The following is a 24,100-nucleotide window of genomic DNA, read 5'->3' as shown; positions in this document are numbered from 1 at the left end:
AACAATAAATTTGTCAAGATCTAAATAAGCAAAACAGGTGGACAGATCAATTATCACTTATGCTTCCTTTTGATATTAAAAGCTGTTTATTTATTGATTTTTAGTCCTGTATCCACATTTACAAGTTTCTGTGAAATTTCAAACTAATGCAAAATGTGTAAGGAAAAGATTTCTTTATTTCTGAACAGAAAATTCTAAGATTTTTATATAGCAACTTTATTTTGCTTTTTAGAGAAGTTTTTACTCTTTAGAATTTTATAAGTTTTGATGTTCTATTATATATTCAATATTTATCTTTTAAATTTTCAATTGCTGTATTTATAATTTTTATTGAAAAATATAAATTACAAGAATTTTTAATAAGCGATTTATTATAAAATATAGTACTGTATAATAAAATTGCAACTGATATTTTGTTTTTATATTAACAGTATTTGTCTTTAAATGTCATTGTTAAAGAAACATTAACACTAAATGGGCGTTTGTGGTATCGGTGTTTACGTAAATGTCAATTAATACAATATAACTACGAATAAAAGTCAGTATTGCAAAACTAAGCTTATATCAGAAACACTTGCTGATGAAAGAATAGAAAATAGAGATTCCATAGCATGTATAATCTGTTTAGTATAAGCCCAGAATTTTAGTTTTGGTTATAATGTGCCACCGGATATATCGCACTTTTTTTTTCCATCTCCCAACGATATAACACGGGCTACAATATAATATACAATGACTTCAGTATATCAGATTTTTTAAAAATTACATATTATGAGCAAACTTATGGTGCAATCATACCATTTATATATATAACAAGGATAGTCAAACCTTGTTACAAAAGTCATATACCACCTATCAAAAATATTTGAGAACCACACCCTATATTATAACTATATTATATACAGTTAAATACTATAGTCATCTATGCTTTATAATAGTATCACTGTTGCTTTACTTTCCCTAGTTGGTCATAAAATGCCAATAAACAGTTGTTTAACTTCTTTGACTTTATGAACATAATCTTAGCTTTCAGTTGTCTGTTCAAGTTAGACATTACACTTACAATCTGTGTGTATATCACATTAATAATAGTAAGCAAACTTACAAAAATATTATATATGTGTAAGTAGTATGTGTCAAGTTTATAAAAAGAAATTATACAAGTCACAGGAAGTGCGGTGAAGGTCTAGAAAAACTGCATGTGGCTCACAAGTCATAGCTTGACCACTGATATCTAACATGATATATTTTGTATTAAATTACTTTTATGGTGCAATGAAGGTTGTATTTGTTGTCATTACAATTAAATATTTATGAAAATATTTAGGAATCAGTATGTTAATAAAATAAACAAATATTTTATGTTAAATTTTGGAAAAAGACTAGATCTTTCAAACTTTGGCAATTTTGTTATCTCAATAATGGCAGAAAAAATTTTTCAGTTTAACAAATAATATTTTTCATGTCAAATGTTTTAAGAAAGTAAATTTTAAAAAGTAATATAGAACTTCACTTTGATGGAACTGGAGGTATTGCCATTATTACTGTCCAGAGAAAGAATAATTTACATCTCAAACTATAAACATGAAACTAACTACAAAAACTATTTAATAAACATATAACTACTATTGAAATGTATGCAGATTACAATGAACTTTTAAATCAAAACATACTTAAGTACTTGAATTCCTCAAATATTCATTTCGTGCATCACAAACAAAATATACCATCACATAGAACAACATAATGTTCTTACAGAACAACAAAAAGGCTGTCATAGAAATCACATGGGATGCAAGGAACAGTTTTTGTCATTCTACAAGCACACAAACAACATTGATACCTACTTATAGTATACTTAGATTATAAGAAAATATTCTACAGCATCCTACACTCATATTTATATACACTACAGATATCCCTTGCTTAATGTGGTTTTACTTAACATGGGATTTGATTAATGTGCAATCCCTTTATATACATGGTAGAAGTTTTAATTAATGCATAGATATGTTTTTCTCAGCAAATAAAGTGTTGATAAATTTGCTACTTTTGTGCTGAGGGTGATTTCAGATATTGATATTTAGTTTAATTATGATAGCTGTGAAATTTAACACATTACTGCTAATGTGATATTATATTCTTTGTTTAGAAGCACTTATTTTAAAACTTTATTTCATATTTTGTTTGAATAAAATCAAATCAAAATATCTGCGAACAAAATAACCATCAGGCATATTATGTATACTTTTTAAGTTTCATAAAGGATATAACACTATACAAACAGTAAAAAAGTACTCATAGGGTATATGGCAAAGACACTTTTAAACCCCAGATGTATCAAATGGGGTTTTGAAAGTTTCGTTCAGAAAATTTTGAACTAAAGGATACAAAATGCACCCAAAAGTTGTTGAAGAACAGAAATTTCAAGAAGAAATTGTTAAAAATTGACAAATAACTCATGAACTTGCAAAAAATCTTAGTGTATCACGATAATTGTGTTCCACTTGCATTAAGTGAAAAAAACTAACTGGATCGAGTGTACAAACATACTTCAAACGAAACCCGATATCATAAGCAAATACACCAACAACTGCTGTAAATGATCGAGCTAAATTTTGGATAAATGAATTTATCCAAATGATCATTTATCCAAAAGTTAGCCTGATCATTTATGGCAGTTTTTGGTGTATTTGGATCAAGTGTAATTTTGTATGAAGAAGGTAGGCAGCTCTAAGATTTCATTCTATTTTTAGGCCTAAATTAGCTATTCATTTTTATCATAGAAAACTTTTTATGGATGACAAAATTTAAATAAAAATATTTGTTATTAACCAAAAATTTGTTCTAGTGGGCAGTGACTGTTCAGTCAATTACCAAGGTACCACTTGAAAGATTAATTAATTGCATTAAACAAGGGATACCTGTATATCTATACAAAATATTACCAATACTCATTACATTTCTAGAAAACACAATGCAATGCTGACAAGAAATTTTACACCTCAGACTTCATGACATATGCATTAAAACAAACCAAATACAGTGGGTGATCAGTTAATGAATATAATCAGTTCTAAGACCATGTTCATTATCCGAATTGTTCATTAACCGATTATTGATTTACCATAGATACCATACCATTTTTGTGGGAATTTGATTAATTCGTTCTGGAGACCGAAAAATAAATAAAAAATTATATACTTTCTTACTATGTTTATTTACATGTAATAACAAACTAAAAGCAATCTCTCCATTTTTTCATGGATGGTACATATTTGTTTTTCAGATGCAATTTTTGTTACTCCTTTATCTGCTTGAGTCTTTTTGATTATATTTTTCTTAGCTTAGATTGTATCTACTGTAGACCTGATAAAGTCATCTGCCTATAATATCAGTCATCTTCTGTCCATTCTCTACCTTGGCTATTATCATTATCTCTTGATTAGTTTCTATAGTGAATAGTTCTTGACAGTCCACTCTTTTTAGGCCCCATAATATTATCAGTTTTTAAATAAAAAGTTCAGAAAAGCACTAACAAACATTCAGAGAACAGGAATTAACTAGTGCAAAAAAGCTTATGTATACAACTGTGAAAGTCTCATTCCATAAACAATGTATAGTTGCCATGAAAATGTAGTTTACAAATCTTAAACGCAGCATTGCTTCTTGTGTTTGTTCTATCAGGTGTTCTTTATCTGTACATAAAAATCTTTCATGAAAGTGTTCATTGTCCGATTTGTTCGCAGTCCAAACTGTTTGTTAACTGATCACCCACTGTACACAAGACCAGCCATATTCCTTGGAGATAATGATCATTAAGTGCATTTTGATTTTGTCTTGCATTAAACCCACTTAAACAAACCTCAGGAAACCAAATAAATTTGTAAAGTGAAACAACTACTAGATTACATCAGGCTACTTTTCCACAATTATAGTTAATTAACTACTAAATATTAATTTTTTTGCCTGTATGTTCTTACATTATTAAATTCTTTATTATATCATTGTCTGCATTGGACTTTGTATATTAATAGGACTTATTACATTAGTGTTGTTTCCATTTTAGCAAGTAGAGAAGATCTTATTCAGAAAAACAGGTGAAAAATAAAGATTTTGTTTTTCTGAATAAGATCATCTCTATTTCTAAAATGGAAACAACACTAGTGTAATAAGTCCTATTAATATACAAAGTCCAATGCAGACAATAATATAATAAAGAATTTAACTATTAAATAATTTGTCACTATTAAGCCAACTGCCCAACAGGGTGAATGACACTAATTATAAATACATCATCAAACATAAAACAATTTACACTATCTCATCTGATGTACAGTACATGGACAACATAAAATTCTCTGCATACATACAATCACAGGCTAAATCACCTATTGAAAATTATACACATGTACGTGTATAACTTTACTCATACTCCCCTGATATTCAAAGGAAGTTTGGTCTAGACTAGCAACAGTAAAACTTTTTACAGAAAATGTAGCAAAATTGAATTTGAAATTTATTTAACTCAAAATCACAGGTCAAATATTTAATTTGAGTACAGTAGACCCCCCTATAACACGAGTTCATATAACACAGATTCATATAACCCAGTGAAAAAATTGCGATTGTGTTCATATAACACGCTAAAAGAGACTCGTATAACACGGTAAAATGTCATCACCGACACGTCACGACAGGATTGGTTGAATCTGGACCAATAGCAGACATTGTACAAACCATTGAGTTTAAACTGCACTGGACCTACTAAAAACCATTTATTATTCAACGGCCATAAAAATTATAGTTTTATTAATGATGTCTCCAAAGTTCAGCAAATTTTTTGCAGAAAAATAACTTATCAGGAAACACATGTCCGCCATTTGATGAGCCGCTCCGCGACGAAAACAAGCTGAAGCAATGGCGTCGTCAAACAGCACACACTCAATAAGTAATCCTATAATTTTTCATTTATAGCATAGTTTATATGGATTATTCCCAAAAAAATTATACGTGATTTGGAAATGTTGAGTCAAATTAGTCTAGAATCAATTAATTCTATGGAAGAAAACCTTTCAAACAGCCGTAGCCCCTAAACTGCACAAGTGAGGGCTGTGATTGGCTCATGTATCTAAGTGACTCATACAACACAGATTCATATAACAAGGAATGTATCTACAGTGTTATAGGGGGGTCTACTGTAATTAGAAAAATAAACAAATATGCTTACAAATTTTACTTTGATTGCCTTTCTAATCTATATCAGAAAGAAAATAATAAAATTTTATACATAAATACACACTCTTAAAAACCTTTTAATCACAGCCGGAGTTCAAATTCTGGCCATATTCAATTGTAGTTGTTCTTGAAAAAAATTATTAAAAGTAACCGAAAACGTTATAAGAATAGTAAAAAATGGCTGTGATTAAAAGGTTTTTAAGAGTGTGTATTTATGTGTTTACATAATGCAGTCATAGAAGAATTTAGAATATAAAATTTTGTATTAGTGTAAAGAAAATAATGTGATGATAATGGAATCAAATATCTCATTTAATGGGAAATCTGCTGCTGCTTATTTGATACAATTTTTCTTTCTAAAGTTCTTAATTATTAACCCTTAAAACTTTTCACAATATCGATTGATGGATGTTTCTAGATACTCATTAGGCTTTGGGACATGTGTTATATTTTCACAATAGCTTCAAGATCTTGCTACATATAAAAATATATTTGATAGATTTTAAACCTTTGCATAATTTATAAAAACCTAATATTTTCTAAACATTTTTATTAATTCTAAAGCTGGAAATATCTTATAAATGATAAAATTCACACCTTCCTCTCACTTTCCAGCAATCCACTGATTAAAAATGAACGTTTTAGGCTACTTTTAGTAACCTGTGTCAGGTTAAGCAGAATTCTATATTAAATGTCTATAGCAGGTTCAAAGTTGGAATGATGCCTTTTTCCTTTAATGTAATTGTCTTTGTGGTTCCATGGAAAACAATGGAAACCACCATGCATCTGTATCTCTCCAAGAATTGATGGATAGAAGATTCAGAAATAATCCATGTAGCAGAGGAATGAATAGGACCCAGGGGTCCTATCCATTCCTCTGCTACCTGGATTTATTTCATTGAGATCTTATTACCTGATTTATTTCTGGATTTATTTCATTTCCTGGGTCCTCTCCTGTGCATTTGGCTACCAGGGAGAGGTACAGCAGACTTGTGCTAAAATTACAGGAAGCACACAGATCAAACAAATGATGCTACAGGATCAAACTCATCAAAAAGTCTTGGAGTAGATACAAAAATTTCACACAACTATGCAAACCTTAAGAAACGCATTAACATAGGTACCTGGAATGTTAGATCTGTTTTCAAACAGGAAAGATGGCAAATATAATACATGAAATGAAAAGACCCAAGATCTCAATCTTAGGGATCTCTGAAGCAAGATGGGCTGCAAAATGAGATATTACAACTGACTAAAAAATAAGATTAACCTACTCAGGAGGAGCATAACATCAATGAAGAGTTGGGAGTGATGCTGAAAAAGAAGAGAGCTAAATTCGTTGACGAATATTGGCAAGCATCTGATAGGACTATAGCACTGACGATAGATGTAAAACCAAGGTGCTTTTTCTTAATCCAGATATACATGTGAACAAATGAACATTCGAATGAAGAGATGGAGGAAATTTATAAACAAACAAATGTCTACAACTTAAAAAGAAGAGAGATGTAGTGATTATTATGGGAGATATGAATGCCAAGATCAGAAGAGGGAGAAAAGATAGTGTAATTGGACCATGGGGCTTAGGAGAAAGAAATGAAAAAAGTAGACTTGTTGAATTTTGCAGAAGAACCAACATGATTTTACCTAACACCTGGTTCCAACAGCATGAAAAAAGATTGGCTACATGAAGAGAGCTCCAGGGTAAAAGGAGCTCTCACCATGCAGAAACAAAACACCAAACTGATTATATTCTAGTCAACTACAAATTTAGAAATACAATAATTAACATGAAGACTTATCCAGGTATGGATTGCAACAGTGGTCATAGTTTACTGATAACAAAACTAAGAATAAGGCTGAAACCTGTTAGGCCAAAAAAAAACCAAAAGAATGGCTCAATATAGAGGCATTAAGGAAAGACTACATCAAGAAGACTTTTCAGGCCAACATATGGAGAAAACTGCAAAATTTCAACACAAACAGAAATGCAGGAAAAGTCTGGAACAATTTGAAACAAAAAATTAAAGACACTACGATTGACATCCTTGACAAGACAAAGAAACAAAGAAGCTAATAGAAAATAGTAAAAAAGATGGATGAAAGATGATGATACAAAAACACTAACAACATGGAAGAACAAGAAAAATATAGAATTATTAATAAACAAATAAGAGTAATGTGCAAACAGGCAAGTGGCTGAATCAATTATATCAGAAATGGAGCATCACACATAGACAATCTCTGCAGAAATGAGGACAATTTAAATCTAGTATATAATCGGCTTGCTGTATGGTATCACAATGTGAATCCGTCTCTGTAAACCATATAACCTGGTAGACGTATCTCACAGCAAATTCTGGTTAGCAAATTGTTTTTATTTACGATAGACTTACATATGCATTTCAGGTTGGTATAATGTGATCGCAACCCCTCTTCAGTGAATTCACCTCTATGTAAATTACAAAAATTATGTTTAAATTAGTGGTTGGGAAGGCAAACTTTCCTCATCCCAAACTAGTATCATACATTAACACCATTTAACACAATAACCAGCAGATAATAATATACACATACATTTAACACTTTTTTTTTTTTTGATGAGACGTACAGAGAACATAGACACAATGTGAGAGGTCAAAGTGACTTCGACCTCTCTATTAAAGTCAAACTATTAAAATCAAAAAGCAATTATCAGATTTCAGAGAGAAAATACCAATTAGATTCAGATCAAAAAGGAATAACACAGGAATGTGGTTTGTCCCCAACACTTTTTAACATCTACAGTGAATGGATGATGAGAGAAGTATTCAAAAATTAGACAAAAAGTGTAAAAATTAATAAACATCTTATCAATAACATTATATATGCTGACAACATTGCTCTGTTATGTAATACCAAAAAAGGGTTCTTTCTGTAACCCTTCTTTGGTGTTACATAACAGAGTGATGTCGTCAGCATAAATTCTAAATAAATTGAAAAAGTGGGAAAAGCAAGATACCAAATAAAAATAAATCTGAACAAAACAAGTTATGATAATTAGATTATTAGAAAAAACAGTCTTACCTTCTTTCCTTCCTAATATTATCATAAACAGAAGGTACATCGACAATATTTTTATATTGTGGAAAGCAAAACCAAATATAGAAAGCTTCATAGAACAAATGAATAACAACCCATATGGACTTTCCATAAAATTAACCAAGCCAGCAATTCAAGGGCACACTTTTTAAATCTCAATATCAGTATTATAAACAGAGTTATCCATACCAATATTTATCATAAATCATCACACCTTCCTTTGTTTATACCAGCAAACTCATATGACCCATATATCTACAAAATAGCTGTAGAATTGAGTTTACTTTCATTTCTTCCCATCATTTTTTGAGCTGCCTTTTGTGCCTTAACCAAACGTGCTCCTACTCACTGCATGAATTAAGAGGACATGTTAAGAGCTTAAATGTCTGGAGGACATAGCTAAAAAACATAGTTACAAAAAACGCCTTATTCGTAAATTAGCAAATGCCTATTCCAACAGGGGTACTCCTATACCTGATAACATTGTATCATGAAGTGAGAACGCTCACAACACGCACCACATAGTTCTAGATTATAACCACAACATGAAGAGTTTTTTATATAAAGAAATTGAGGAATGGAAAGAAATTGATAGTCAGCATCCAGAGAAGACAAACAGTATATCCTGGGTATATACTGTTTATTGGTAAGCCAGATCTCAAAAATAAAGACAATTTTGAAAAATGTTTATGAAGGATTTTAAGCTTATTTTTAACCAAATCTCACACCAATGGCAATAATATTTTATGTTTTATTTCAATGTCATTTTAATTAATATAAAACAAACTTAAAGTTTAAAAACTAAAGCAAATAAACCAAAACTACCTTTTTGTAATTTAATTTTAATTTTGTAGCCAAATGAAAGTAATACTGAACATTATGTATGAAAAAAAAGGAACATTGCAGTCAAATTAGGACTATTGTTTAAATGTGTACAATTATTTATAGTTGGAAAAATTCACTTTAATAATAATTATCCTAGTCACATGTCTTAACTGTCAATGTTCATTATATAGATAAATATAATTACCAGAAATTTATTACTTTTAAAGATACAAATTCAAATAATATCTCTAATAATATCAATTAAAGTATGGCGTTTATCCAGTACGTTTGGTTGATGTGAGTTGGAATAATGTTCTGTAACTTTAGACAGATGAAAAGCTGTCTGATATGTTTAAAATTGTAATTTAAAATCAGAATATAATCCATTTTCCCATTTTCAAACTGCCTTTTAAACAGATAATCTACCAGTTATCCACATAATATTACAGTAAATATTTACAAATTGACCACAAGGCCTAATAACACATGTATCAAATTACAGAAAGCTGCTATATTAAACACATTACAAAAAAATTTTTAAATATAGAAACATACACCAACAAAATAACAGCTTTTTTTGTAGTTATACCTTGACCTTGATCTGGTATAACACTAGATACTGATATTAATCACTTAGGACACAATTCACTAATAACACAATAATTATTCAGATAAACATGTATGTGGTTCATAACACTTTATATATTGGGTTGTTTGGAAAGTAATTTTGTTTTTTTACCACCAGAGAGATTAGTTGTATTTTTACCCACCAATTTCATTCTAAATCATATTGTCATTATATATTTTGACAGCTGACATTTCAAGACTTATTTGTAAAAAATTTTGTTTAATTCTTTGCAAACTTTTTTTTTGGGTGTCCCATCAAATATGGAAAATCAAAAGCAGCACTTTCGACATATTTTACTTTTTTATTACCGAAAAGGTAAGAATGCTGTTCAAGCAAGAAAAAAAGTGTGACGTGTATGGAGAAGATGTATTGACTGAATAACAATGCTGAATTCAACTGTTTATGATCACTTGAAACAACTTGGTTTCACTTCAAAGCTAAATATATTGGTTCCACATGTTCTTAAAGAAAGCGATTTCCTCCATTGCATTGACTTCCTGTGATTTGCTTCTCAAATGTCAAGAAAATGATCCATTTTTGAAGCGAATCATAACTGGCAATGAAAAATGGATTGTTTATAACAATGTCGAACACAAGTAATTATAGAGTAGAAGAGATGAGTTGGCTCAAAGTGCTTCAAAAGCTGATATTCATCAAAAAGAGTGATGTTCTCTGTTTAGTGAGATTTTAAGGGAATTGTTTTTCAAGCTTCTACCAAACAATTCCACAATTGATTTGGAAGTGTATTGCCATCAACTGGACAAATTGAGTGATACCACCAAACAGAAAAGGCCAGAATTGATCAACAGAAAAGGTGTGTTTCACCATGATAATACCGGACGTCACACAAGTTTGGTAACTCGTCAGAAACTGTTAGGCTATGTCCTACATGGCAGCATCCAGCAACGCAGGCAGAAAGAATCTTTGTACACATGTCCAACTCGCGAGCAACTTCTGTCCAGAGTGGACGCGTGTTGTTTACAAAATGGCAGCGAGACAACTTCGTCGAATGCTACTATGGAAAATATGACAAGCATTAAAACAGTAAATTTCAAAGGTAAATGTTATCACTAACTAGATACACAACAAATATAAAGAATTAATTGTAATGATGGTGGACTTCACGCCGATCACTGAATAGGCAAGATCTCGTCTCTTGCCTAAATACAAAGAATCTTTACAGAATAATAAGTTTAAAAAAGTTTTATTTTTAAAATGTTACATTTATACAAAATCAGAAATTACTAAATTATGTAAAAGATTATTAATTAAAGTACAGTACATACAACATATATAAACAATTTATTTGTCATTCTGTTTTCATTCATCTATAAAATCAACCATTTTCTCCTTTGGAAGCACAAGCGGTGGAAGCGACAATCAAACTGGCTTGGTAGCTGCTTCCTACACATGCGTGTAGAAGCGTCATCTGGTGGTCACTGCACGCTAAACACAGTTACTCTGGACATGTACTGTACATTTGCTTGAGCCAGTTTGTTTGCTCCACTTGGAAACGCGTTCACGTTCACGATTGTTGGACGCTGCCACATAGGACATACCTTCACAGGTTGGATGGGATGTGCTATCATATCTGCCAGAACTATCACACTGCCAGATCTGGTACCCTCCAATTATTACTTGTTCCAGTCTTTACAAAATTTTTTAAACAGTAAAACATTTACTTCAAATGAGGATATCAGAAATAAGTTGGATCAGTTTTTTTTGTAAGCAAAGATCAGAACTTTTATGAACACAGAATCATGCTACTACTAGAACGATGGCAAAGGGTATTGGACCAAATAGGTCAATATATAATTCAATAAAATATTTATATATTATATGAAAATTGTAGTTTTTCCATTAAAACAAAAAAAATGAAATTACTTTCCGAACAACCCAGTATTACATTAACATAAAAAAATAAAGATATGAATTTTAGACATAACAATTCAAGACGCAGGAGAAAGAATTAGTAAAAGTCACTAAATATGAGGGTCGACAAATTAAAAATGAACTACAGAAAAAATAATCATAGTTCAAATTGTAGATGAAGCACAAAAAGATATTCTAAGGGATCTAGATCATCATCTGAAGAATTTATAGCTCAATATAATCAACACTCATATGCATATTCGTGTAAATAGTTTCTAAATATTTCAAACCTGATGTTTAGATACCAAATCCAGTTACTAATATTTAATGTATAATATATAATTAAGGAAGTTCTGGAAGAAAAAGAATTGGCCCAGAATGGGACTCATACGTGCAATTCCCGCACGGAGGTGAAGATCGGACCAAGATCTGGGTAGCGTAACTGGCAACACATTCACACAGTATGCAGGAGTTGTGGGTTCAAGTCTTGCCTAGGCCAATAACACTTAATGACTGTATATGTAGTAAATAATAATTATATTTAAGCAAATATTGTGCACAAGTTCTTAAAAATTTCATTTATTTATAATAAAGTGACATGTAAATATTTTGAAACTAGTAAATTCTATATTACTTATTACTGTTACACTAAATTACTTATGAAATTATTTGATTTTATAATATTTTTTTTATCTTATTTGTCCATTTAGACCAAATATTTCCATATGCATATAATTTTACAAGTATACAGGGTGTATCATAATGACGTTTTAAAAATTTGGGGGATTGTAGAGGATGAAATTTTGAACATTTTGATATAAGGAACCCATAGCTGGAAATGTGATATAAAGTTTCTACGGCACTTTGCACTTTGCGGTCAGTATGCTGAATGAAACAGCAGAATACAGCATTTATGACAAGTTTTATGGACAAAACAGTAGAGTACAATCAAACTGTACATCGAATCAGTGGTTGCACTACTTTAGAGTAAATGTTCAATGTGATGACCATCAACTTTGTTACATCATGTGCAACAATGAGAGATCTTACAGAGATCACGTACGAGAGATCACGTACAACGACAAGGCATCTTACAGAGAGTCAGACAAATCTTTTGTCTGACTCTCTGTAAGATGCCACGTTCCTCTCTGATGGTATGAAATGCTGTAAAGATGCGCTTCGTAAGCTCATGAACTGTTCCAACAGGTGTTGCGTACACAAGGAACTTTACATAACCCCAGAGGAAGAAGTCAAAAACAATAACACAACGTCAATGGACCGAAGGGTAGCTTCCAAAGTGAAGGGAGATCAAGTACTTCCTACTACTAAAGAAACTTTATATCACATTTCTGGCTATGTGTTCCTTATATCAAAACGTTCAAAACTTCATCCTCTACAATCCCCCAAATTTTTAAAACGTCATTCTGATACACCCTGTATATCTTAAGCATGTAAACATATAACAAAAAATTGCCATAGTATAATTAAATATTATCTGCTCATCATCTTTAGGTATTTTTTTACTAAATAGCATTAATACTAAAATTTCTTTCTTCTGCATGTTTTGCCTTTTAACATTATCCAACAATAGATTTATTCGAAAAATTTGAACAAATAGTAATTCTTATATATGAAATACTTTCTACAATAACTAATAAGTTTAGGACAACATCATGTTATTTCTATGAAACGTTCTCCCGAAAAATATATTGACAACTGGTTGAAGATTTACAAGTTGCTAGTTAATGAGCTTGTATAAGCTCAACTAGTAGTAGGCCTACAACAAAATACTACAGAAAATACTTTTATTTCCACAGCTTAGATAAACTTACTAACATAAACTAGAAAGATATATACAACAGAAATTAAATGCTTGCACTAATTTAAATTACATGTATAAAAAATGTTCTGTAATAATCCTGCAACATTATATATATATATATATACACACACACACACAGTACTTCTTTAAATGCAAAAAGTAACATATATTAAAGTAACACAATTATAATGCAATACCAAATTACATTAAAATCAATAAATGATAAATACATCATCACTTACTTCATATTAATTTAAAACATTGATCTATATTGAAAATGTTTGTAGCGTAAATAAATAATTTTTAAAAAATTAAAGAAAATGAAAACATATTTTAGATATAATTTAGTCGATCGCTAGCCTAAACCAAACATCACATTTAATAAGTCGATTCGATCTACTATTGTTTATTATTTTTTTTATCTATAAGTAATATATAGTCTATTTATTTTGCATATATGTCCTATTATTAACATTGTATACTCTCTATTCGACAATATTTTCGCACAGGTTTTAACGCGATTTAAGAAACGTTTTCTTTTTTTCTTTAATATAATGCAAAGAAATTTTCACATTAACGTAAAAGTTTTATTTTGATTCTCTTTCAAGTTAAGCCTAACTGGAAGTTCAGCGTCCCCTTAACGCGTTAGGCTTAGTAATGTCCCTTTAAGCCTAATAGGTGGGAGAGGAAACGGGCTAGATAATTTAAGAAATTTATTTATTTTTGAAATAATTGCGAAACGAGTAACGAAATGTCTTTATTACGTTCGGAAAATTTGATAAAAATGTATATATTATATGTAGAACGACGCTGAACGTAATGTAAATCTTAAGCCTAACGAGTGTTGTGGTAGAAGACAAGTGAGAATTAGGACCTACCGACGACATTCGAATTGAAGGCACTATCCATCCATTACCGTAATTATCGTAATCGATATAAATCCTTAATGTTTTTATTTAGCTATATAAAGAAAGAGTAGATTTTGTTGCATTTTAACTTCATGCTAAGCACACCAACCACAACAACTAAGATGGCCGAACGGGGACGGTCCACTTTTCCAAGGGAGGGGTGAGCGCGAGATATAAATACCGGGATGGGTACGGAAAGGAGGAAACGACTGCGCCGACAGGATAGCTACAGTATATCGGCAGAGTGCGACCGACTGGAATTTGTGTAGCCATCTCTAATGTTTTGGTGCGAGTCATCCGCATCGAAATCTTAAAAAGTTCGTCTTCGTAATCGTCCTTCTAGTTCGGAATGAACAAGTAAGTGTGCAGTTAACATCTCTCGCCTCCTAAACAACCAGAGTCGAGCTTTAAATTAAGCACGATACGTCTGGCGATATTTTAATCGAGCGTCTGTCATAACCGGAGATGTTTTATGGAAGGAAAATAAAATCGTGCATTTGTAACAAGACCATAGCGTCACTTTATTAAACGTCTGACATAATTTAAATATTGCAAACAGTTGAAAATATTTTTCTCCCGTATTTACTTCTTGTCAACTTTTATGATTCATTTTTTGGTAATTGTTTATTATTATTTTTTTTACGCTACAATTTTACGTCCACTGTTAATATTTTAAACGTACGAAATACGAAGAAGGCGACCGGAATAATATATATCGCGAGGGTGGAGCGGCACTCCCGGGAATGGCCGAAACGTTTCGGTCCCGCTCGACCATAGGTTATGTTTTTTTTGACGTGAGGATTGCGTCACAGAAAACGTCGGAATGGTGGACGATGATGTCATGGTATTTTGGACGATACGATTGACTTTTACTCGTTACGTTTTGTGACGAGTGAATATATTCCCGTTTTTTATTGGTTAAATTTTAAACGACGGGCGACGTCAGGTTCCATTCATTGGTATTTTGAAAGTCAAACTTTTCGTAATTTTGCTATTAAATATGTAAATAAAGGGATGTGTTATGTACTGTATTTCGACATTTTAGATAAGCGTAATAAACATATTGGTAAGAGTTAATTTTTAAAGTATTTTAATTTGGTAGACATCTAGTTAAATTAACAGAATGCATAAGTACAGTCTGTCTAATTTTTTAAAGACTAAACATATTTTAAGAGAGACTTTATTAATCCAAAAATATGCAGTATTAAATTAGCTGTTCCTATTTTTCAAACAGTAAATACTATATTTCTTTTATACAGTTTATATGGAATATACCTTACCTTATTGTAGAATTGTTGTGTATTATGTTACAGTTGAGAAATTACTCATATGCTGTATTTTTATAATCTTTGTTGAAATCATAATAAGTGATAAACCGTTTATAAATTATACTCCTACTTACTCTCAGATTTTATAATATAAAACCAACACATCTTATTACTGAGAAAGTTCATTTATTTGGCTAAACAAACATTTTTAACCCACTCGATGGGCCACCATCATCGTTGTAGATATGAACGTATTTAACCTGATGATGTCCCATTGAGTGGGTTGAAAACGTTTGTTTAGCCGAACAAATGAACTTTCTCAGTAATAAGGTGTGTTGGTTTTATTATAAATTATAGTAGATTAAAATAATGCAATTAATATCTTTGATATTTACAAGCATTTGTTGATCAATACAGCCTCTTTCAGATATTTAGCATATTAATAAATATTGACATTTTTAAATCGCCAATGATAAATGTTTTCCTAGAAGCTTAGAAGTGGAAAAAATAAATAAGGAGAATCGATTAGCTATCTATTTTCTCTCAATATCTTGATACTTTTTACTGTATATATTCGAAAAGAGCAAAAAAAGGATGATTACAGTGTAGAACTCATTTCATAAGAATACATTTGCAAATATTATATATGTAGATTATTTTGAAAGTATAGTAGTTTTATTTATTTGATATTAGTTAAATGTTTTGAATTATTTTAATATCATCATCATAATATTCAGTTGTTTTCAATTCTATATACTTTATCACACATTGAAATTTTTTGTTTTGTGTTGAACTTAATTACCCAGATTTATTGATTAATTCTTTATAATCTGTAGAGTTCTTTTACCAAAATTAGTATATTTCCTAGAATCTCCGATTTTCTATTATGAGCTGAGTAAAAATACAGGTTGATTGTAATTTAAGTTTCATTTTGAACCCCTTATAAAATGAAAACTATTGGACCAAATGTTTCCAAACCTGGAAATATTATAAAAGAGGAGGTGGGATTTCATTATGTTCAAAAAGTCACCACCAGGGGGAAAAGTAAGATTTATTCCTTGTATTGAGATCATAATACATTTTACAAATAACAGTCATGGCAGTACATGTTCAATGTGCTGTCCACCATTTCCTGCAACCAGGTTAAAGCTCAATATCGCGCTCTTGGCAGTAGCTCAAAACATATCAGCTGGAATGTTATGAATATGCTGACAAATTGCATCTATCAGTTCCGACAAATGTCTGATGTAGCGATAAATGGTGCTTTAACAGTAAAACCATATGAATTTGTGTAAAAACTGAGGTGTTCATAAAGTGTCACTTTTCCCTGGTGGTGACTTTATAAACTAATTACTTTTTGCAAGTTATGAAATCCCATGATCTTTTTTATAATATTTACAGGTTTGAAAACATTTGGTCCAATAGTTTTCATTTTATAGTGGGTTCAAAGTGAAACTTAAATTATGATCACCCTGTACTTTTTAAATTTCACTCACAAATGTATTTTTCTCTTGTTATTTTTTATTTTAATAATAATATTTTTTAATTAATATATTAATCTTGTAATTTTATTTATTATACAACTGTATAGTACATTTTGAATAGTAACTGTATATTTGAATTTTCTTCATCCTACACACCGGGGTGTATAAAATATAAATCGAACTCACTTGTGCCTATTGACCGGTGTGAAATAAATAACAGAATGGCAGGCGTATATACCGAATCCCGATAAAGGACGAGAGATTTAATAGGGATCTGATCTACATAGGATCAACGAAACGCTCTATGGAAGTCAGGGTTAAAGAACACGAGGCGGATATAAGATACAACAGAGCTACCACGTCGCTTGCAGTGTACGCTTCTGAACCGGGCATTAATGTGGACTTCGCGGGGGCCACGCTAATAACTAAAACGACTCGGATGGAACACCTCAAATGGCTGGAAGCGATAGAGATACATAAAGCGCAAACTAAAACAACATGCATTAATTCACGCGACGAGATAACTCTTTCGCTTGCTTGGCAAACTTTATAACAAGAGGATGCATAAAGATTTATTTGGGTCCGATAACACATGAAATCATGTGACCCAAAGATAAAAAAGAATACAAAGATTAAAAAGAATATGATACAGTACGACAAGGAGCACGACAGATATAGCGCATGCGCGATGGTCATCGCGCTTTCGAACTATCTTCATTTGAATTTGTTCTTAAAAGATCGGAACGCAGTTTTTTAAAAATAATAGAATCCAGCAGTTAACCTGAAGAAGGACACGGAAGGCGTCCAGAAAACGTTCGTTGAATTGAAGTTATTTATTTCACACCGGTCAATAGGCACAAGTGAGTTCGATTTATATAGTAACTGTATATTTTGAATTTTTTTTTTTAGTTAGTTACACTGTTGTTGTTTTTATTTGTTATAATATTTTTAATCTGCAGATTATCTGGGCGGGTGGAAATCTTTTGCTCAATGGCATTTCCATGTATATGTAAAATAAATAAATAAACTTAACTGGAATAAATATAAATTTAAGAGTTCCAGCCTGTTCCAGCAAAAATTTTTAATTTTTCTAACATTTTCGGTTATCTAAGCAGCCATCATCAGGATTGAACATACAATAGAATAGTTTTTAAAATTTAAATTAGAAAATATTAGAAAAATTAAAAATTTTTGCTGGAATAGGCTGGAACTTTTTTAAATTTACATTTGTTCCAGTTAAGAAGTTTATTATTAAAGTAATGGCATTGTCAGCCAAAGAATACTTCAAGTTAGTGAAGAAATTAGTAAGAATCAACTCCAGATTAACTTTTTTCCAAGAATGTAAAATCAACAAAGTGTATCTTGTGTCGGTTTGGAACGTTAAACTTCTGAAAGACTGTGTATCCATGATAGGAAGGATTAGGAACATGGGTATGAGAAGATTCAACAGAAAAACCAGGAAAGGTAAGTATACTATACTTCATAAGATTATAAACCTGGAGGATCAATTGGTGCAGAAGGATCCATTTGCACTCGAACAAGCCAACACCAAAGCAGTGGCAGTAGCATCCAGATTGGAAAACCTTAGAAAAAAGTATGTCAAAAAGTTGAAATGGCAACCTATGAAGAACTATACCAATTTAATGAATCAGATGATATGTTGGGATGAACTTATTCTCCCAAAATGCCTACTTGAAGCAACAAAGTCCATCATATACACTGAGCAACCCAACTAATATTGAAATGATCATATCCAAAGTGGAAAGCCTTCTAGATCCTTTCAATGAAAATGAGAAAGAAGCCTGCAGATAGAAAGCAGCCTTGACAATTTAAACCAATGTCATCACCTCATATCCAACCACAAATGGACAAACGTCAATAACACGAGGAAATGGTTAATACAAAATGATGTAGTACTCACCAGAGCAGATAAGTCTAAATCAATGGTAATCGTGAAGAGGAACACATACATGAAGGAATACAGACTGTACCATAGTAAATCGTACAATACTAACCTCCATACAAAGACAAGTAATCAAAATATCCCAGTAATCAACTGGTAAATCTACTCAAACATATAAGAATACCTTCACTAGCTATACCAAGACTTTTTTGGTTTTGCTGAAATGAACAAGTTAGATTAACAATTGTGACTTGTGGTTGAGAAATGGGCATCAACAACAATCTTATTAGAGAAATGCATATACAAGCTCTTAAAACCGCAAATAATAAACACAGGTTTCAGCATCAGTAGCCCAGCACAGCAGAAAAGCTAAAGCATATTGTCTTAAATGATGAATACATTTCTGTTCTAGATTTCCAAAGTCTTTACACGTCCATTAAACTGAAATATTGCCATGATCGTTTGCAAAAGGAATTAGATAGAACCATAGATGGAATGGCCACCCACAACCAAACATTGATGGAGATAGCACAACTAATATGCTACTCATCTTTGTTCAAATTTTGTGGGGAGGTGTATGTTCAAACAGAGGAGTCCCTATGGCAGTCCCATAGCAGGTTTACTACGTGAGCCAGTGCTAAGGGAGATGGAGAAAACGATTATTCCTAAAATGCAAAATAATATTTTATTATATAGGTGTTACACAGACGATGTACTGATTACATGGAACACAAAACTGGATATACACTGCTATTGATAGTGTTGAAGTGTCTGTACCGATTAAAAATAGCTCTGGACCAATTTAGTAATAAAGAAGCACACTTCCTGGATCTGAACATCATCCTAGTAATTGGAAGATATGCACAAAGGCATATGTTAAACCAACACACCCATTATACATACTTTACTGCTCAAATGACCTCTCAGATACAAAATAGTGACTTTTAATGCCCTTATCACACATTTGCACAGACATAAAGGACACCATAAAAGTGATGAACAGGATCAGAAAACATAACAGCCACTCACGAATACAACCAAAGTACCATCAACATCTTAGTTAATAGATAGAAGCATAGAACACTCCCCATAAAAAAATAATAAACCCACTCCATCCATGACCACACCAGTAACATATAACAAGTTGCTAGATTGCACCTTCCAAAAAGCTATTAGACAGGGCAACAGACAACTATCTTATAAATGCAATTGTATGGTCTACAGTTTATTACATAATGACCGGACCCAATAGAACCTACCACAGTTCCAGAAGTGTACAAAATACCCTTTATGCTAGGTCTAGAAAAAAGTGTCAACAAGTATATAGGATACACATCCCAAAATTGTTCTACCTGGCTCAAGAAACATTAGTATGATGTACAGTACGTAAAGACAAAAGTACCATAACACTGACTATTATGGCAATGTTTCCAGAAAATATACTGCATTTCATAGATGCAACACTCCAGAAAAAACTTTAGAAAAAATAGCCATATACAGAAATACTACTTCTTGCTTGATTATATGTATTAGATATATATTATTATGATAAACCCATAAATTTAAATACAATATAATATATATACAGGGTGGGCCAACGAAAACGAAACGGCAGTGTTCGTGTTCGTCCAAGCAAATCGCTCGGACAGGTCGATTTTATTCTCGAGGGGACATCTTTTGCAATAAAGTTTTTGCAATTCTGAATACAACAGACAACAAAAAATTTTAAAAACTCATTTATTTTGTATTAACTAAACAAACATTTATTTCGAAAAAAAATGTTTGTTTAGTTAATATTCATATTTGGAAAAACTTTATTGCATAAGATGTCCCCTCGAGAATAAAATCGACCTGTCCGAGCGTTTGCTTGGACGAACATGAACACTGCCGTTTCGTTTTCATTGGCCCACCCTGTATATATAGAGTTGTATTTAAATTTAGTATAATATATATATATACCGTATTTACAGACTATAAGATGCACCTTAATTTTTAAGCAATTTTTTAAAAAATCCTATAAGACGCTACGGACTATAAGATGCACCTGAATTTTGGAGGCAATTTTTCAAAGAAAAAAGTGCGTCTTATAGTTCATAAAATACAGTGTATATATTATACTAACAAAAATACTGTTAAGAATACATGTATTAATCATAATGATGCTGCAAGCAGCTTGGAAATTTCTTATAAATCATAGCAGGGAAAAACTACACGGTAATTATTTTTATATAAACAACAAATCTTGTGTTTATTATTATTGTTTTTATTTTATGGTTTAATATTATTATTATTATTTTTTTACTTTATTTATGTTATTTTGTGTGTCATTGATCCATATTTGGAACACTATTAAATTTAAATTTTAAAAACTATTCTATTGCATATTCAATCCTGATGATGGCTGCTTAGATAGCTGAAAACATTAGAAAATTAAAAATTTGTGCTGGAACTTTTTTAAATTAATTTTTTGTTTTGTTACATTATTATTTATACTATAGGCTAAAAAATTTTACTTTGATTTTATCATGTTTACAGTTTTATGATGATCACATGTTTACTGGCATTGAACTGTTGGCACATCATGAGGTGGGAACCAGAGTTATATCTACATTTTTTTTTTACTTTAATCTATTATTTAGATAAACTTTCCTCTGTTAAGAGTTTTATCATTTTATGAGCATTAGGAACCTCAAGGCAAGTTTCTGGCATGAAATTTGGTCCTGTCTGCAAAAGATGGCAACACTCCAAACTAGCCTCAAACGAGCCACCTTTACGAATTTGCTGACCCAGATGGCAGGTCAGGTTTGTTCGAAGCAGAAGTTCCTGACACATGCACAATGTCATTTTACAATGCAAAGAATAAAGTGCATGTCGGTTCTAAATCAGTTACAGTTAGGGACTAGGGACTTGCGTAGGAGTAACGTATGTAACCTAAATTAAGAAAGAAAGAACAGATAATTTAGCTCATAGAAGACGTGTACGAACGTACAAGCAAAAGAAAAAGGTTGAGAGGCAGGTTGCAGGTCACACGTCAGTGTAAACAGCATAACATGGCAGAATGGCAGATGAGTTTCAGTGAGTGTGAGGTCTTTTGCTGTTCAAATGGTGTGAATTTATAAAAATATTTGCAAGAACTTTGTTTCATCGTAATTTCACAATTTTTACAAAATTCCCAGACAAAATTAATAGTTCACCTGGACAGTGAGTCAATTCCCAGACTGTCCGGGTGAAAACCAGACAGGTGGTAACACTGCTTAAAATTCTTCTTCTGCAAAATTGTTTTGAAGTCAGATAGAATTCTCTGGTTCTCACCTCATGACATGTCAAGATAAATCTAAATGTTTTTAAATTTGTTGTAAATGTGAATGAAAGTTATATCTGAATATTAATTTCACATATAACTTAGGCCTAAATTATGTAACTTTAACATAGTACACAATTTTTGTTAGATTTCAATACATATGTAAAATATATAAGTATTAAACAAACTTCTTGCTTTAATAATATGTTATTTATTGCAACATTTTATTAGTTTATATGAATGTTAATCAGCATTGAATACTTAAATTTTCAATCAACATTAAACACAATTTTTCAAAAGGAAATTTTGAACATTAACACTTTTTAATATATTATAGAACTGATATATTAAAATCTAATTACAGTGGAACCTTGTTTATCTGGCTCAAACAGGATCAGGCTCGATCCATATGACTAAAAATCTGGATAATTGAAAAATTTGTTAACAACACGAATATCATGGTTTATATATATTTTATTTTATATTTCTAATTCCTCTCCATCATAACAACTCTTCAACATTCTTTTAGAAGTCATTTTCATGATGTTTACCTTATAAAAGATTGAAGATGACTGAAACTCAGTGAAACAATAGTAGCTGCAAGTTCCAGCTTTAGGATTTAAAAAGAAAAAACCATCTTATAAACACAAAAATTTACTTTTTACTCTCAATTTCCAGCATTCGCTGTTTAAAAAAAAAAAAAAAAAAAAAAACATTTTCAGCCACTTTCAGGGGCCTACGTCAGTTATTTAGTCAACACTAGGGTTTGTCATTTCCTGGTCTTTTGCCTGTCCTGGGATTCCAGGATAAAAGTGAACTGTTTCCTAGGATCCCGGGATATAATTAATTATTTTTAAGATATATCATTCAATTTTAAGATTTATTTTATAATTATTTTTTATTTTTTAAACTAATTTAATATGTTCTGCAACCTCCAAAAACATAATATTAACAATGCTGTGTAAAATATGTATTAAAAATTACATTTGAATTATGTAGATATTTTCACCAATAGAAAACATTTATTAAAGTTTGTTGGAAACTGCTTACCAAAAAATACATTTGAATTGAGTTGAAATTTAAAGAAAAAAGTGAACTTAGATCAAACTTCTAACTTAGAAGGTAATTTTTGTTTTTTAAATAAAACATAATACAAAATATTATTGTAAATTTTTATAAGATTTTGAAAAACAAAGATGGTCAATACTCCGATCACTCAATTTGGTTATTATTTTAATGAAAAGTCCCGCTACTGAAAATGCCCTTTCTAATTCAATGGATGTGGGTGGAATCGTCTTTAATGCATTTAAGAGAAGATAAACGTTATGTGTTTTTTCACCTGTAGCGTCAAAGATTTCTAGTTCATTTTCGAGATGCGTTACAGTACTTATTTTGCTCTCAAGTATTCTTGATTTGTCTACCTCGGCTGCTTTAATAGCGATATCAAGTTTATAGCCCGATAATTTGGCAGTTTGTTTGGCTTTAATAATCAGGTTTATGAAGAAAAACTTTATACTTGCAAACGTCTTACTCCTTTCTATCCTTGCTGAATTTGCACAACCTGGCATAATGCAATTATTGAAGCTACTGGGCATGGTTAAAAATTAAGACAGCATAAACACAATTATTCCAGCTATTACAGGTTCTGACAAGTAAAGATTTTCAAAGTCCTGCTAGAAATACATATTGATTATTGACAATCTGTGAGATGTCATAAGAAGCAGAAATTTAAAAAACTAATAAGCGGGCTTAAAATTAATAAATACAAAT

General features: G+C 31.1%; 2 protein-coding genes across 6 annotated transcripts in view; one reads left to right on the top strand and one right to left on the bottom strand.

Annotated features, from left to right (window-relative positions):
• LOC136980490 (INO80 complex subunit D-like) overlaps positions 1-14,501 on the bottom strand; it is a 104,905-nt gene extending 90,404 nt beyond the window's left edge. For all 4 annotated transcript variants that reach the window (XM_067276615.1, XM_067276617.1, XM_067276616.1 and 1 more), the window contains exon 1: positions 14,345-14,501. The gene's annotated coding sequence lies outside the window, so the exon portion shown is untranslated. The remainder of the gene's footprint in view (positions 1-14,344) is intronic.
• An 84-nt stretch (positions 14,502-14,585) lies between these two features.
• Wdr37 (WD repeat domain 37) overlaps positions 14,586-24,100 on the top strand; it is a 43,460-nt gene continuing 33,945 nt past the window's right edge. Inside the window, exon 1 of one of the 2 annotated variants that reach the window (XM_067276637.1) lies at positions 14,586-14,731. The gene's annotated coding sequence lies outside the window, so the exon portion shown is untranslated. Of the gene's footprint in view, positions 14,732-15,161; positions 15,441-24,100 lie in introns of those variants that run through there. The other variant, XM_067276638.1, reaches the window with a different exon arrangement.

The sequence above is a fragment of the Centruroides vittatus genome, unplaced genomic scaffold, assembly GCF_030686945.1.
Source record: "Centruroides vittatus isolate TY-2023 unplaced genomic scaffold, ASM3068694v2 contig_7, whole genome shotgun sequence".
In the NCBI taxonomy this organism is placed as follows: domain Eukaryota; kingdom Metazoa; phylum Arthropoda; class Arachnida; order Scorpiones; family Buthidae; genus Centruroides; species Centruroides vittatus.
Note: the sequence above shows the minus strand (reverse complement) of the source record. Positions and strands in the feature narration are given on the sequence as shown.